Here is a 16,341-nt window from a genome sequence, read left to right on the forward strand (position 1 = left end):
TCTCTGAAGCCTACCAGATATATAAGTTAGCCCTACTCTGGGAGGAATGAGTGAGGAGGTAGAGAAGAATCAGGATTATTACATTAGTGCTCCCACGTGGAACATAAGGAGTTTTAAACAAATGATTTTCCCAATATTAACAAATGACTCACTTTAAAAATGACAAGAGGGATCCCTGGGTGGCGCAGCGGTTTGGCGCCTGCCTTTGGCCCAGGGGGTGATCCTGGAGACCTGGGATCGAATCCCACATCGGGCTCCCAGTGCATCGAGCCTGCTTCTCCCTCTGCCTGTGTCTCTGCGCCTCTCTCTTTGTGTGACTATCATAAATAAATAAAAATGAAAAAAAAATTTTTTTTTAAATGACAAGAAATGGGGCAGCCTGTTTAGCGCCACCTGCAGCCTGGGGTGTGATCCTGGAAACCTGGGATCGAGTTCCATGTTGGGCTCCCTGCATGGAGCCTGCTTCTCCCTCTGCCCATGTCTCTGCCTCTCTCTCTCTCTCTCTCTGTGTCTCTATTAATAAATAAATAAAATCTTCAAAAAAAAAAAAGACAAGAAATTCCATGCAGAAATGGCAAGAGAAGCTTCAGAAAGAGAAATCAGCACAGAAACATTAAGTAACTTGGATGTAGCAATTACTAAAAGTTCTCTAGTGATTACTTTGTTTGCTTTAAAATACATAGTTTATTCATTTTTTAAAAAAAGATTTTATTTGTTTATTCATGAGAGACAGACAGAGAGAGGCAGAGACTTAGGCAGAGGGAGAAGCAGGCTCCATGCAGGGAGCCTGATGTGGGACTCTATCCCGGGTCTCCAGGACCCACGCCCTGGGCTGAAGGCGGTGCTAAACTGCTGAGCCACCCAGGCTGCCCAAGTTTATTCATTTTTAATTACACAGTAGTTCTAAAAATAAAATCAGGACAGTAAGCTTCTCTTTGTCTGATTCTAATTTTAGACCACTCTCTTTTCAGAAGTATCCTATATTTCCTTTATTGTGTATCCATGTATCCTCCTAGGCCTCTGAAAATACTTCTACATGTATCTGTTACTTAAAAAAATGTGATATTATTTCTATAAGAGTTTGTGTTCACATAAGTGGAATCATGCTGAGCATATCATTCGTGCTTCTCTACTATGTGCTAGGCATACTTCTAAGTACTGGGGATATAGCAGTGCACAGAATAAAGTCCCTATTCTCATTGAGCTCGCATCATCCTGCAACTTGCTTTTTACAGTTAATATCATGTTTTTTTTTAATCTTTTTTATTATTTTTTAATATCATGTTTTAACATGTATCCATGGTGGCAAATGTAGATTTAATTCATTTCTTTCTTTTGCTGTTATTCTATTGTATGAATATACTATATATCATTTCCTTACTGATCAGACTTTCAGATTTATACCAATTAGAATGTAGTTTACTGCAAGTAACAAGTAACAAAGCATGACTCATATTGATATAAATATTAAGGACATTTATTACTTCACATTACAGAAAATTGAGAAGTTGTTTTTTTAATATTTTAATTTTTAAATATTTGAGAGAGAATGAGGGAAAGCATGAGCAGGGGGAGGGATGGAGTGCAAGCAAATTCCCCATTGATCACAGAGCCTAATGTGGGACTTAATTCCAGGACTTGATGACCTGAGCTGAAGTCAGACAAATAACTGACTGAGCCACGCAGGTACCCTAGAAAGTCCAGAAGTTGAATGGTTTCCAGGTCTGTATGGTCAGGGCTCTCACCCTATTATTTTCTATTTTTTCCTCTTCTAAGCTGTGTATTACTTATCTGTTGTTATGTGACAAATTACCCCAAAACTTAAATAAACATAAGTTTTGTGGGTTAGCTGTTCAGGTACGGCTTAGCCAGGTGGTGCCTTTGACTTAAGGTCTCTTATGAGATTGTAGTTAAACTGTCACCTTGTCGGGGTGGGGGTGGGGGTGGAATTCTATCCCATACATGGGTCTCTCCACATGACTGCCTCCTGAGATGGCATTTGGAGTTTCCCAAAGTGAACAAATACAGAGGGTGAGAATGCCCAGGAAGGAAACCACAGTCATTTTATAACCTAGTTCTGAAAATGCATCACATCACTTCTGCCTCATTATATCTTTTAAAAAGTAAGTATTGCCTACCCTCAAGAGTTTGAATCCCAGGAGATGAGATGGTTGAAGGCCATTTTAGAAGCTGCTTATCAATGGCTGGTTACAAGATGGCTGCCAACAACAATTGAATCAGCATTCTTCTCTGATGTAAGCTTCAAAAGGACCTTTCTGGCCCTGCATTGAAACCTTTTATCTCTTTCCCAATTCAATTCATGTATTGAATGTTTGCTTTTGGCGCATCTCTTTGTTACTTGCTGGATCATGTCTTCAGAAAGTTCACAAGTCTTATAACAGCAATAGATACATACAGAAATAACTCCAGTATACTATGGGTGATCAAATGTCCCACCAGCTGAGGAAGCAAGCAAGAGAAATATACTGTGGTTGAGACATCAGGGACTGGAATTGGGTCTTCTCAACCGGTATGTTCACTCTCATTCGAGAGATTAGCAAGAAGCAGCAGTTGGCCAGGGCTGCCCTTGGGTGTCCCATAGTGGGGCACTCAGGGCATTCCTTTTCCAATGTCCCCTTTTCTGGCAATAACTACCTTGGTTTCATCCCAGATTGCCAATTCCCTATCAATTTTCTGGTCTTCTGGGGCTCCTAGGGTCATCTGGAGCTGGTGGATGAATTAAGGTAGCCAAAAGCTTTGTCTTTTGGTCAATTTCTTATCTCTATTAGCTTCCTCTGCCTTGTCCCTATTATAGACCTCAAAGGCCTCTTCCACCAAGGTGGACTGTGGAGCCTGAGGGCTGGCCTCTAACTTTTGTAATTTTCTCCTAACGTCTGGAGCAGATTGGGTAATAAAATGCATGACAAGCAATGCGTTTCCCTCTGCAGACTCCAGGTCTGTGTTAGAATAGTGGGCAGTCTTCACAGAAGACAACAAGATCTAACCGGGTGACAAATTCGACTGGCACAGTGATAATCCCACACACCTCCTCTCTCCACAGACAGGGACAGAGGGAAGAAGAACCAAGAAGTTTTTGTTTTTGTTTTTATTTATTTTTTTTTACCAAGAAATTTTAAAGAGGGTAACAAAATAGAGAGTCTTCCAGTTGAAAGTGGGCAGTGGGCAGAGAGGAGGGAGCTGGAAGAGGAGAGGGCAAAGAGAGAGATGGGGAGAAAGAAACCAAGCAAGGGCCAGTGAAGGGAGGCACTCTGTCCACTGCCCATTGGGTGATCAGGCCAAAGGAGTAAGTTTTTTTTTTTTTTTTTAATTTTATTTATTCACGATAGACACACCCACAGAGAGAGAGAGAGAGAGAGAGAGAGGCAGAGACACAGGCAGAGAGAGAAGCAGGCTCCATGCAGGGAGTCCAATGTGGGACCCAGGATCATGTCCTGGGCCAAAGGCAGCACCAAACTGCTGGGCCACCGGGACTGCCCAGGAGTCAGCTTTTTTTTTTTTTTTTTTAATTTATTTATTCATGATAGAGGCGGGGGGGGGGGGGGGATGGGCAGAGACACAGGAGGAGGGAGAAGCAGGCTCCAAGTCGGGAGCCCGACTCCAGGATTGCGCCCTGGGACAAAGGCAGGTGCCAAACCGCTGAGCCACCCAGGGATCCCCGGGGAGTCAGCTTTTTTAACCCATTCCTTATGAGTCTCTATTCAGACAACTTGGAACTAGGGAATGAGAGGAGAAAGAAAAAAGAAAGTTTTCTGTTGGCTATCAGATTTCCAGCTATTAGATTATACTCTGTGAGGGTTATACCTCCACCACTCTTATTAGTCCCTGGTTAGTGAGTGCCTGTTTGACCAAGATCTGTGTGGTGTGAAATGAGCCTTTCCTACCTCTGCTGATTAGTCACTGACCAGAGGGAGCATGTTCTCACAGGATGAAAGCTCTAACTTTCTTTAGCCATTCCATTAGTAGAGTATAAGAAAGAGAGTGAAGAACATGGAAAAGAAGAGGGAGGCTAATGAAGGAGGTAAGGAAATTGGGAAGTAAGGGCAAAGGGAAAAACATTACCTGAATGAGAGTACTGGGAACCCCCCTGGGGTGCTGGAGGCTGACTTACCTAGCACAGTGACACTGAAGCAAAGGATTAATGGCTGATGTCAGCTATGAAGAGGTTTGCATCCAGTTGTCCATATGGGTCCCAGACACCCTTCTGGAGTCCTGGGGGAGTTGCCAAAAAAGTGTGATACTAACCAGTAAGGAGACTTAGGTGGGAAAAGGGTGACAACATATAAGCATGTAGTGGTGTGGAATTTTTTAAAAAGATTTTATTTATTTATTAGAGAGCACAAATGGGGGAGATTTACCCTCCTTATTCCTCATCTTCTGAAACTGCTTCCTGCTGAGTGGGGGCTGTTGTCCTTATCCCAACCTGGGGGTGTAAAAATCTCTTGTTGACTATTGATTTTTTTTAAAAAAGATTTTATTTATTTATTCATGAGAAACAGAGAGAGACAGAAACACAGACAGAGGGGGAAGCAGGTGCTTCACAGCGAGGCTGATGTGGGACTCAATCCCCAGATCTGGGATTACGCCATGAGCCGAAGGCAGATGCTCAACCATTGTGCCACCCAGGCATCCGACTATTCTGACTTATAGGGATTCAGGTCTGCCACCAATGGGTTAAGCTGGCCTCCCTGGGCCACCATGAACTTGACCTGAAACTCCTGGAGTCTGGAAGACATAAACTTTACTAATAAGTTAGACAGGAGCTAAAAGTAAGTAGAAGTAGGATGGCCATTAATGGTCCTAGAAAAGGTAAGAACCAAGAAAGACTGGGGAGGGCACTTTAGATCATTGACCATATATTATTAACCATTAGATCTGTTCCTTGGTTGTAGTGATGTAGCCAGGATGCTTGCTTATAAATATTTCTTATATTTGATTCAATATTTCCCGAGTTCTTTACATAGGTATAATAGGTTATGTTAATATGGCACAGCCTCCTCCTTGTTTGGCCAGGATGTAATCTAAGGCTAACCTGTTGTTAAGAACAACATTTGCTGGAGAAACCAGGGATTCTTTTTTTTTTTTTTTTTTTTTAAAGATTTTATTTATTTATTCATGATAGTCACAGAGAGAGAGAGGCAGAGACACAGGCAGAGGGAGAAGCAGGCTCCATGCACCGGGAGCCCGACGTGGGATTCGATCCCGGGTCTCCAGGATCGCGCCCTGGGCCACAGGCAGGCGCCAAACCGCTGCGCCACCCAGGGATCCCGAAACCAGGGATTCTTAAAAGCCCTGAAATGCTTCTCTATTTGTAGACAATTAATCCAAGGCCAAAATGAGATTTCTTTTTTTTTTTTTTTTAAAGATTTTATTTATTTATTCATGAGAATACACAGAGAGGAGAGAGAGAGAGAGGCAGAGACACAGGCAGAGGGAGAAGCAGGCTCCATGCAGGGAGCCTGATGTGGGACTTGATCCTGGGTCTCTAGGATCACGCCCTGGGCTGTAGGCGGCGCTAAACCGCTGAGCCACTGGGGCTGCCCCAAAATGAGATTTCTTAAAGTCACTTCATGGTACGCGAAGCCTTCCCAAGAGTATACCAGCTCTATAGTGGCTCCAATTCCCACAAGGATTAGACCTATAGCATGCCCTGGGCAGTTATGTTGTAGTGGGTGTATAGTTATTATTCTGCCTGGGGTTATACCATCTATGGCACATTCTCCCTGGTGGTGGATGTTAGTAACACATGGGTAGTAGGCTGCCACCAGTTGTGGCTTATATATACCATTTGAGGGAGTTTTGGAAGTTCAGTGTGGCTGACTTCCACATTAAAAAAAAAGAAAACCTGGGGGTGCCAGGGTGGCACAGTAGGTTTAGCGTCCAACTCTTGCTTTCAGCTCAGGTCATGACTGCATGAAATTGAGCCCTGCATCAGGCTCTGCGCTCAGTGTGGAGTCTGCTTAAGACTCTCTCCCCCGCTTTCTTTACCCCTCCCCCCAAAATAAATAAATATTTTTAAAAAAGGTAACCTCCTGGTATACATGCTTTGGTAGGAATGCTGGAATTAAACCACTTCTAGAGTTCATTTTTGGGGAGTTCATTTGAATGAGTACAGTTGGGGGATAAGAGTCCACCTGATAGAAGGGTGAAATCTTTTAATTTTGCTTTATTAGGCCTAGGTCATTGGTAAAGGGACAGAGGCCACTGGTTGTTTGGTATAGTGACATTATAGACAATAGTTTGATATTCCTGGGCCATGCATGATGTAGACTGAACTGGCAAACAGTTAAGTTTACCATAGGAGTTATATAGATACACAGGTAAATTCCATTTTCTTTCTTTTCTTTCTTTTTCTTTCTTTCTTTCTTTCTTTCTTCTTCTTTCTTTCTTTCTTTCTTTCTTTCTTTCTTTCTTTCTTTCTTTCTTTTTCTTTCTTTCTTTCTTCCTTCCTTCCTTCCTTTCTGATTTTATTTATTCATGAGAGGCACAAAGAGAGAGAGAGAGGCAGAGACACAGGCAGACGGAGAAGCAGGCTCCATGCAGGGAGTCCGATTTGGGACTTGATCCTGGGACCCTGGGATCATGCCTTGAGCCAAAGGCAGATGCTCATCCGCTGAGCCACCCAGGCATCCCTCTTTGTTTTTAAAGCTCTTATTTATTTGAGAGACCGAGAGAAAGCACGTGTGTGCAAGTGTGTGCATGATGGGGGAGGGGCATAGGGAGAGGAAGAAGAAAGTTCCCTGCTAGCAGGGAACCCATCTTCGTACCCTGGGATCATGACCTGAGCTTAAGGCAGATGCTTAACTGACTGAGCCACCCAGGTACCCCTAAGTTCCATTTTCTATTATGCAAACGTTGAGGAGTCAAATAACTTAAACTGATGAGAGAGAGAAAAAGGAGAGGTTAAAAGACTGCCCACTAGGAAAAATGATTGGGAACTGTGGACTAGATGGTAGATGCCTATAGCAGATCCAGCAGTTACAAAGATTATTACCTGAAGTTATGAGTCTAGAGTCCTTACCATTGACTCCTGGTCAGGTTGGCTGGAAAGATGAATAGAATCAACAGGAGGAATATTTTGGTAATAGAGGCTTTCCTTTTTGATTCAACAGGGGCAGAGAAGGTGCTTCTCTGGTGGGGTGGGAGTGGGGTTGAGCAAAGTGGTAGAGGGTGAGCAGAATTATGTCCACAAAGATTGTAGGAGTCCAGGTCACCACATTATTTATCTGTCATTAATTCATCTTCTAGAATTGATATTTAAAGATTTTTATTTATTTGAGAGAAAGAGCGAGAAAGCAGAAGAGGAGCAGAAGAAAAGGGACAAGCAGACTTGGTACTGAGCTCAGAGCCAGGACCCTGAGGTCATGACCTGAGCCAAAACTAAGAGTCAGAGGCTTAACTGACTGAGCCACCCAAGTGGCCCTTGAATATATATTTAAAGTCTTCTATAGTCTCATAGGAGTAGGATGACTTCAGGTCTTCTGGATGGTCCTGTGGATATTTAGGAGAGAGGACTTTCAATCTGGAAAGATGTGCTCAGTTAGGGACTCCTTTGTAGTTGACGCTTTTGAAATGGCTAGGATCGCTTGGTAAGGAACCTTCCATTTAGGCAACCATTGGTGCTCTGGGGAATTTCCCTTACAAGTTCTAGGAAGGACCTGAACTCCAGGGTTAACCTGTGGAGGAGTCTCCTCCTCTCTGCCTCATCCTTGGCTGGTAGTATTTTGTCTGCGAAGTCTTTGATTGCTTTATGTACCTGACCTAGGTGAGTAATATACATTGTAAGTGTGGAGGCTGAGAAAATTAAGGCCATTCCACCTCAAGTTTATCATTAGCACAAGTATAGCCATCTCAGGCCCCTGTGAATAAGAGCTTAACTTTACAGGAAAAACAGCAGAACACTCCTGACAGAGAGTCCCATATCAGAATGAGAACAGAGCTTAATGCCCTTGACAGAAAGTCCCATATCAGAATGGAAACAGAGCCCAGAACGCCCTTGACAGAGACAGAAAGTCCTGTATTGGAATGAAAATAGAGCTTAAGAAATTCCTCCACCCCTTCTGAAAATCCCCTAGACCAGCCCATAAAAACCCAGCTGTAACCCCCTTCGGGGTCCAAGTCCCTGCTCCGCTGTGTCAGGTATACTTGGACCCAAGCTCGAGCTTGTTAATAAACCCTCATGTACTTGCATCGGTGTCGGCTCCTTGGTGGTTTTCTCGGATTCACAATCTTGGGCACAACAGTAAGCTCTGGTTCACTTCTCCATCTAACAGTAGGAGTAGGCTAATCTGAGGTTCATGAGTCTCATGAAATGAGACAGCAGGGACTGTACTCATATCCCCTCAACCCTCACTGCAAAATCCAGCATTCCCTGGCTCTCCATAAAAAGAAAAGCTAAATCTCTATACCTCCTGAGTACTATCTTGCAGGAATGTGGAAACAAGATATTTATGGAAAGGAGGGACTCAAGACTGGTGAAGACTGGATCAAACCAATTTGTGCCAAGATAGTCACCAATGCTAACCTTTCACTGCCTTTTTCCCTCATTATAACACTAAGGGTGGAGATATCACGTGCTAATTAGACAGGTGAGACATGAAGAAGCATGACCCTTAAGTACTCAGGTGTCAAGAATTCTCCACCTCTACATGCTTAAATGTCACCCTTTTCCCACCTAAACCTCTTTAAAGCTCTCCCAGACCTCTCTTCAGGGAGCTAGCCTGAAAACTCTTTCCTTTGTGCTGTCTTCCTTGTGCTGAGCATAAGCCTCAATAAAGCCTTGCTTGGAACTCCTGTTTGACCTCTTGTCAATTTCTGTCATTTAGCCAGCCCAACAGCCCTTTTCAGCATCAGTGTTACAGCAGGCAAAGGAAAAAATGGATCAGTTGGAGGTGACTTGGGAGGATTAGAAAAGGTCATCCCAGAATTAAATGTCACAGAAAATGTTAAGAATACTGTAATTAGTGCTTGCTTCTGCAGCACATCCACTAAGAACTAATGTAACTAGTTCCACGACCAAATTGTTAATGTTTTGTATGTTATATTTAGGTTTATTTTTTATTTTATTTAAAAAATATTTATATTTTAAAATATTTAAATATAATTACTTTATATTTAATAAATATTTAAAAAAGTATTTTAAAAAAATTATTTACTTGAGAGGGAGAGAGAAAGCAAGCAAGAGTAGAGCAGGGGGGAGGGGCAGAGGGAAAGGATGAAGTAGACTCTGCACTGAGCAGGGAGCCCAAGGTTGGGCTTAGTCCCAGGACCAGGGGACTACGACTTGAGCAGAAGGTAGACTCTTAACCCTTCACTGACTGAGCCACCCAAGCACCCCAGGTTTCTTCTTTTTAAAAAAAAGAAATCATGACAAATCTATCTGAAGTCCTGTTTATCCATTCTGACTTTTACCCCTCCCCCCTTTCCTGCCTTTATCATGGTGCATATCCATATATCCATCTACTTCATTTTCTATACTTAACATTTTCCATTATCTGTATATACTGCGATTGTGTTAAATTTACACGTCACTTCACACTGCACATATTTACTGGCATATTGCTCTTTATAACTCTTAAGAGCTATCAAATGTTGATATGTATAGGACTCATTCATTAGTTTAATTTGTTGTAACATCACAGGAACGTATCACGTTGTCTACTATGCTTAGTGCACATTTCCGTTGTTTACATTTTTGACAAGGAAGCAGGCTCAAACATGAATTTTTCTTCTTGTGAATACCTGTAGGAATTTCTTTTTCTATTCTTCTAGACATAAAGTTGCCGGGTTATAAAACGCACATTTAAAATTTCACCAAAAGTGGTTGTTCTAATTTTATACTGCCAACTGACATCTCCAAGAGTTTACCTTCCTCAGATTCCCTCCCTTCCCGAAAATGGCCAGTTCGTAACATTTTCGATCAGGACATAGTTTTCAAGTGGTCACACGAACAGACCATTTCAGTATAACTCTACAGGCCAGGGGAGGCTTCATATGGCAGAGGAGACTCTGAAAGGGCTCACCGCAGCCTTCCGCCGCCCTACCGTTACTCCTCGGTTCTCCACAGCTCGCTAACGTACACCGAAGGAGCACGCTGCGCTGCGCGTGCGCGGGGAGGGCCCCACACGGCGCTGGAGGAGCAAGTCCGACCCCCAGCGACCGCGCGCCAGCCCTCGCTCAGTGGTACGGCCAGGCCGCGGCCTCCCCCCGCAGCGCGGGTTGGTTGCGTCTCGGGACGCCGGCGCACGCTCGCACACCCGCCCCGCCAGCGCGACTCCTCCCGGCGGCGCCTCAGCTTCGCGCCAGCCCGCCCCCCGCTCCTGACGTGCTCCGGACGCTCGCGACCCGCAGGGCCCGGGAGGAGGGGCTCGGCAGTGGGGAGCCGGCCGGTCGGTGAGTACCTGCCGCCTCCGCTCACCCCCAGCCCGTCCTCTTCCCGCCTGCATTCTTTTCTCAGGGGGCCTCCTCACCCGCAGGGGCTCTGACGCGGGGTAGAGCCCTATCGGCGGCGGAAGCCAGCGTCTCCGGACGCCGGGGTGGGCCTCCGGGCCGTCGGGGTGGCTCTTCAGGATGTTGGGTGGGCGTCCCCGGACGCCGGGGTGGCCCTTCGGGACGCCTCAGGAAGCTGGCAGGGGCCTCCCGACGCGGGAGAGGGGCCCTTTGGGACACAGGGGTGGCCCCGGGGAACCTCGCTGGGCGCCTTCTGACGTCGTAGTGGGCGTCAGCCCCCAGTGCCAGGCCTGCCCCCTTCTCTCGGGGGTGGGGCCTCTATCTTCCCAGGAGCTCCTTCGTTTTTCCGCGTCCGCGGGTGGGTTCGGTCCCCGCCCGCGCCTCGTGCGTTCCTTCCTCACGCTGGACACCTCGGGAGGGGCTGCGTCCTCCCCGTTTCCCCCCACGGGCTCCGCAGCCCGGGCCTTTCCCGGAGGAGGGGCCCGTGGTCCTCACGCCCCCTCCTCCACGGCCAGTCTACTGTTTTGCTGGAGAGTGATGCTTTCTTCTGTTATTTGCCCAGAAAAAAGTATTTTCCTTCGAAATCCATATTATATGCTGCTTTCCCCTCCAACAGAACTGATGGGTCCTTCTGAACGATGACAGTGTTTCAAGCCTGTTACACGTACGCGTTTATTTAATCTTAAGGACACTTTCATGAGGTACTCAGTTCAGAGGTGAGGTAACTGAGGATGGAAGACCTAGCTCGTAAGTGGTAGTAGAGCTATTTTGAATCCAGGCGGCCTGACTCTAATGTTCTTGTATTTAGTCAGCTATGTTATACTGAGATATAAGTAATATCCAGGGAAAAGTGAAAGTTTTATGCTTCTGTCTTAATTTTTTCCTATCGGGAGGCAGTGCCTTGTAGATGAATCAAAGAATGTGTTTTTGGTATCAGGTATATTGAGCTGCAATTCACCACATGGCCATTTACTAACCTAGTAGGAACTTACCAGTTGTTTGATTTTTTTTCAATTGTTTGATTTTGAATAAATTTACAAACGTAAAATAGTGATAAAATTGTAAAGATCATGATCAATGATTAAAAATAGTAAAAAATTGCGATAACACATGGAGTGATTGGGAGGATAACCTTTAGAATGCATGTGAGGTACCTAGAATATTGTCCGAGGACCCAATAAATGACTAATTTAATTACTCAAAATGTGTGTGTGTGTGTGTGTGTGTGTTTAAAGATTTATTTATTTATTCTTGAGGGCCACACAGAGAGAGGCAGAAACATAGGAAGAGGGAGGAGAAGCAGGCTCCATGCAGGGAGCCTGTCCCGGTATTCCAGGATGACGCCCTGAGCCAAAGGCAGATGCTCAACCGCTGAGCCTGAGCCACCCAGGCGTCCCTCAAAATGTGTTGTTACACACTTGTCCTGAGGCTGAGTATAAAGTGGGAAATAAAGAATCATGAGTGTGCTTGTGTATGTGAATGCATTTGCCTTTTTAATTTTATGTACTGACGTATTATTGGTGCAAGAAGGTCGTTTTATTAAAATATGAGGGCAGGAAGAGCTGTCTCATTTACCTATTGTTAAATCAAGGAAACAAGCTCTTGAAATCAGGTGATAAAGCTTGGTACCATTTCTTGAGTAGTGACTTAATCAATAACTTATGGTGAGTCATTAATAAAGACTTTTTGTTAAGGTCCCTATGTCTCCAAGCTTTCAAAGTGATTTTGACATGTTTGGTAGGTAGAATGTCAAGATTTTAAGTTGAGTGATTTTAAGTGATCTTCAGATCAAGATAAAGATGATAGATATTGCTGAAAGAAAATGACAAGTAGGGATCCCTGGGTGGCTCAGCGGTTTAGCGCCTGCCTTTGGCCCAGGGCGCGATCCTGGAGACTCGGGATCGAATCCCACGTCGGGCTCCCTGCATGGAGCCTGCTTCTCCCTCTGCCTGTGTCTCTGCCTCTCTCTCTCCCTCTGCGTGACTATCATAAATAAAAAATAAATAAAAAATTAAAAAAAAAAAGAAAATGACAAGTAATATCCCAAGTTGGGTATTTTCAAGGACTACCAAAAATTCTACCTGTGAAATAAATCTCATCATTCTGTCACCTTTCCTGCTTGTGCATTCTTTTAGAGACATTTTGTTCCTGTCACTGTTAAGATGAGGCTGTTGCCCTCTAGACTCTATTTTTCCTTCATAGTTGTAATTCATTCTTTAGCGTTGGTTCAAGTAATTGAAGATAAGCCGTTATTTTAGTGAGTTCTTCAGTTTTAAGGGTAGCAACTTAAATAGTAGCTAAACTGTATGCTGGTTTGCTTGTTTAAATTGGCCAAGCAGTGCCTTGTTTTTACTTTTATTAGAGTTACTGTGGAACTGTGTGGCTAAATTTCAGGAAGCACTGAATTTTGGAGTCTGTAATCTGTGGAGGGGCCTCTACTTAATGCTTCTTGTCAATCCCTTATCTGCTTAATTCTTTCAAAACCCCTTTTAAGACTGCTGGGGGTTTTGTGCTACAGAGAAGAGTAGGGTTTTTACTTATTTATGTATCTTTAAGAAGTTACATATATTTGGTAGTATAGCTACTCTTGCTATCAGATTTGAGCATTTTGGTTTAAATAACTCTAGCGTACAGAAAACATTTAATGAGATGAAAACTTCCATACAAAATTTTTTTCTAGGGCACTGTGATTCCTTCAGAATTCCCTCAAACTAATTCCGACATCTGTCTTACCTATGCTATTCAACCTATAATAATTTTATCCATCTGTGCCTTTACGTAGTATTGTATATTTGAGAGCATGAATTGGGGGTGGAGGGAGGCCGACTTCCCACTGAGCAGGGAGCCCAATGCAGGGCTCAGTCTCAAGGACTGAAATCATGACTTGAGCTGAAGGCAGTCACTTAACTGACTGAACCCTCCATGTACCCTCATTCAACAAATATAATTTATGTGTGCATACCATGCATCAGGCAGCAGTTTTAGTTAGAAGAGGTGTAAAGATTAAGTCACGAAGTATTGTAGTCAGGAGACAGAATTGTAAGTGGCTCCTTTGTGACTTTGGATAAGTTACTTTTCTGAACTTATGCTTCCTAGTAACAATTACATATACTTCTTAGGTTTTTGTGAAGATTAATTAGAAATGTTTTGGGATCCTTGAATTGTCATGTGAATTTTAGGATCAGCTTGTTAATTTACATACACAGCCAACTAGAATTTTATTAGGTATTGAATTGAATCCATATATCAATTTAAGGAGTAGTAGTACCATCTGAAGTCTTTTGATACTTGGGTTGTTTTTCTTTTATTTAGATCCCTCTAATTTCTTTAAAAAATGTTTTGTAGTTTTTAGGGTATAAGTTTTGCATGTCTGGGGATCCCTGGGTGGCTCAGCGGTTTGGCACCTGCCTTTGGCCCAGGGCGTGATCCTGAAGTCCCGGGATCGAGTCCCGCGTCGGGCTCCCGGCATGGAGCCTGCTTCTCCCTCCTCCTGTGTCTCTGCCTCTCTCTCTATGTCTATCATAAATAAATAAATCTTAAAAAAAAAAAAAAGTTTTGCATGTCTTCTGTTAAAGTTATGCCTATTTTAGTCTTTATGATGCTCTTGTAAATGGAATTGTTTTCTTAATTTTATTTTCAAATTGCTCATTGCAAATGTATAGAAATACAGTTTTGTTTTGATTTTGTATCCTGCAGCCTTGCTGAACTTGTGTATTCTGATAGTTTTTTTTAAGTGGAGTCCTTCAAATTTTTTATGTACAAGATCATTGCATCTAAATGATGATAAAACTAAATATGGTTTTACTTCTCCCCGTTTCCAATCTAGATGCCTTTTTTTTTTTTTTTTTTCCTCTCTCTCTTTTTGCCTCATTGCTCTGGCTAGAGCCTCCACTATAATGTTGAATAGAGGTGCTAAGAGTGGACATACTTGTTTTGTACCTGATTTAAGGGGAAAGCTTTCAGTCTTACATTATTAAGTATGATATTAACCATGTTTTTTTTTTATTTTTTTAATTTTTTTAAATTTATTTATGATAGAGAGAGAGGCACAGAGACACAGGCAGAGGGAGAAGCAGGCTCCATGCACTGGAAGCCCGATGTGGGATTCGATCCCGGGTCTCCAGGATCGCGCCCTGGGCCAAAGGCAGGCGCCAAACCGCTGTGCCACCCAGGGATCCCAACCATGGGTTTTTGATAGATACTTTATCAGGTTGAGGAAGTTCTCTCCTATTTCTAGTTTGTTTAGTATGTTTAGTATTTTTATCATTAAGGGTGTTGAGTTTTGTTAGATGCTCTTTCTGTGTATATTAAGATAATCATGTAGTTTTTGTCCTTTATTATATTGATATGGTATAATACATTGAGTTTCAGCTCTTTTTTTTTTTTTAATTTTTTTTTTTTTATTTATTTATGATAGTCACAGAGAGAGAGAGAGAGAGGCAGAGACATAGGCAGAGGGAGAAACAGGCTCCATGCACCGGGAGCCCGATGTGGGATTCGATCCTGGGTCTCCAGGATCGCGCCCTGGGCCAAAGGCAGGCGCTAAACCGCTGCGCCACCCAGGGATCCCCTGAGTTTCAGATCTTAAACCAACCTTGCCTTCTCTTGATACTTCTTAGTCATGGTATATAATTCTTTTTATATAATATTGGATTTGGTGTGTTAGTATTTTATTGATTTTTGCATCTATATTTATTATTTATTTATTTATTTATTTATGAATGATAGTCACAGAGAGAGAGAGAGAGAGAGAGAGACACAGGCAGAGGGAGAAGCAGGCTCCATGCACCGGGAGCCCGACGTGGGATTCGATCCCAGGTCTCCGGGATCGCGCCCTGGGCCAAAGGCAGGCGCCAAACCGCTGCGCCACCCAGGGATCCCTGCATCTATATTTATAACAGATATATTTGTTTCTGGTTTCTTTTTCTTTTTTCTTAAAGATTTTATTTTATTTATTTTTTATTTTTTTTTAAATTTTTATTTACTTATGATAGTCACACACACAGAGAGAGAGAGGCAGAGACACAGGCAGAGGGAGAAGCAGGCTCCATGCACCGGGAGCCCGATGTGGGACTGGATCCCGGGTCTCCAGGATCGCTCCCTGGGCCAAAGGCAGGCGCCAAACTGCTCCGCCACCCAGGGATCCCCAAGATTTTATTTTTAATACTCTCTAAACCCAACATAGGGCTCAAACTCATAACTCTGAGACTAAGTGTAACATTGCTCCATCGACTAAGCCAGTCAGGCACTCCTGGTTTCTTGTTTTCTCTTATTGTCTTTGGTCAGATAGAATGAGTTGGGAAGTGTTCCACCACTTTTTTGGGGAAGAGTTTGTGAAAGATTGTTACTTCTTTAAAAATTCAGTACAGTTTCACAGCAAATCAGAAATGATAGGACTAGATTTGAGCTGAAAGGCCTAGGTGCATTTGTATATCTTTTAAACTTTTGCTAATTGAGTTTGAAAGCCCAAGAGAGGTGTCAAATTGTGACCTGAGTGTCAGTCAGCTGTCCTCACATCCCCCTGGCACTCAGCTGTGCACACCTGCACATGCCACACACATGACCTACAGACCAGCTGTGCTCCAGAGTAGATATCTACCTGGTGAAGGAGGGGAGCACCCCCCCAAGGAAAAAAAAACTTCGCAATGGCATTGCGAAGTTACAAAGTAGGGAGAGGAGATTGAGTATAGCATAGTGGTAAATACTTTTATTAAGTGAGAGGAATAGAAGGAAGATGAAGGAAATGAGTGATCAGATCTAGGAGAAAACTAAATTGAGCAGTGTCACAGACATTAAGTTAGATTATCGTAAAGAAAGGATTTGCCAAGATGTTTAGTAGAACGGAAGCTGAAGAGAGGCATATGGATTTGTGGC

General features: G+C 43.4%; 1 protein-coding gene and 1 long non-coding RNA gene across 3 annotated transcripts in view; one reads left to right on the forward strand and one right to left on the reverse strand.

Annotated features, from left to right (window-relative positions):
- Positions 1-1,478: 1,478 nt before the first annotated feature.
- Positions 1,479-10,239, reverse strand: LOC144312560 (uncharacterized). The gene is made up of 4 exons (XR_013378061.1): positions 10,041-10,239; positions 4,377-4,441; positions 4,130-4,230; positions 1,479-2,460 (listed from the first exon to the last, which is right to left on the reverse strand). It is a non-coding gene; the product is annotated as an uncharacterized LOC144312560 (long non-coding RNA).
- Positions 10,240-10,253: 14 nt separating this feature from the next.
- The window catches only part of UIMC1 (ubiquitin interaction motif containing 1), a 129,166-nt gene continuing 123,078 nt past the window's right edge, over positions 10,254-16,341 (forward strand). The window contains exon 1 of one of the 2 annotated variants that reach the window (XM_077895437.1): positions 10,254-10,410. The gene's annotated coding sequence lies outside the window, so the exon portion shown is untranslated. Of the gene's footprint in view, positions 10,411-10,991; positions 11,132-16,341 lie in introns of those variants that run through there. The other variant, XM_077895440.1, reaches the window with a different exon arrangement.

The sequence above is a fragment of the Canis aureus genome, chromosome 4 (genome assembly GCF_053574225.1).
Source record: "Canis aureus isolate CA01 chromosome 4, VMU_Caureus_v.1.0, whole genome shotgun sequence".
Classification (NCBI taxonomy): Eukaryota; Metazoa; Chordata; class Mammalia; order Carnivora; family Canidae; genus Canis; species Canis aureus.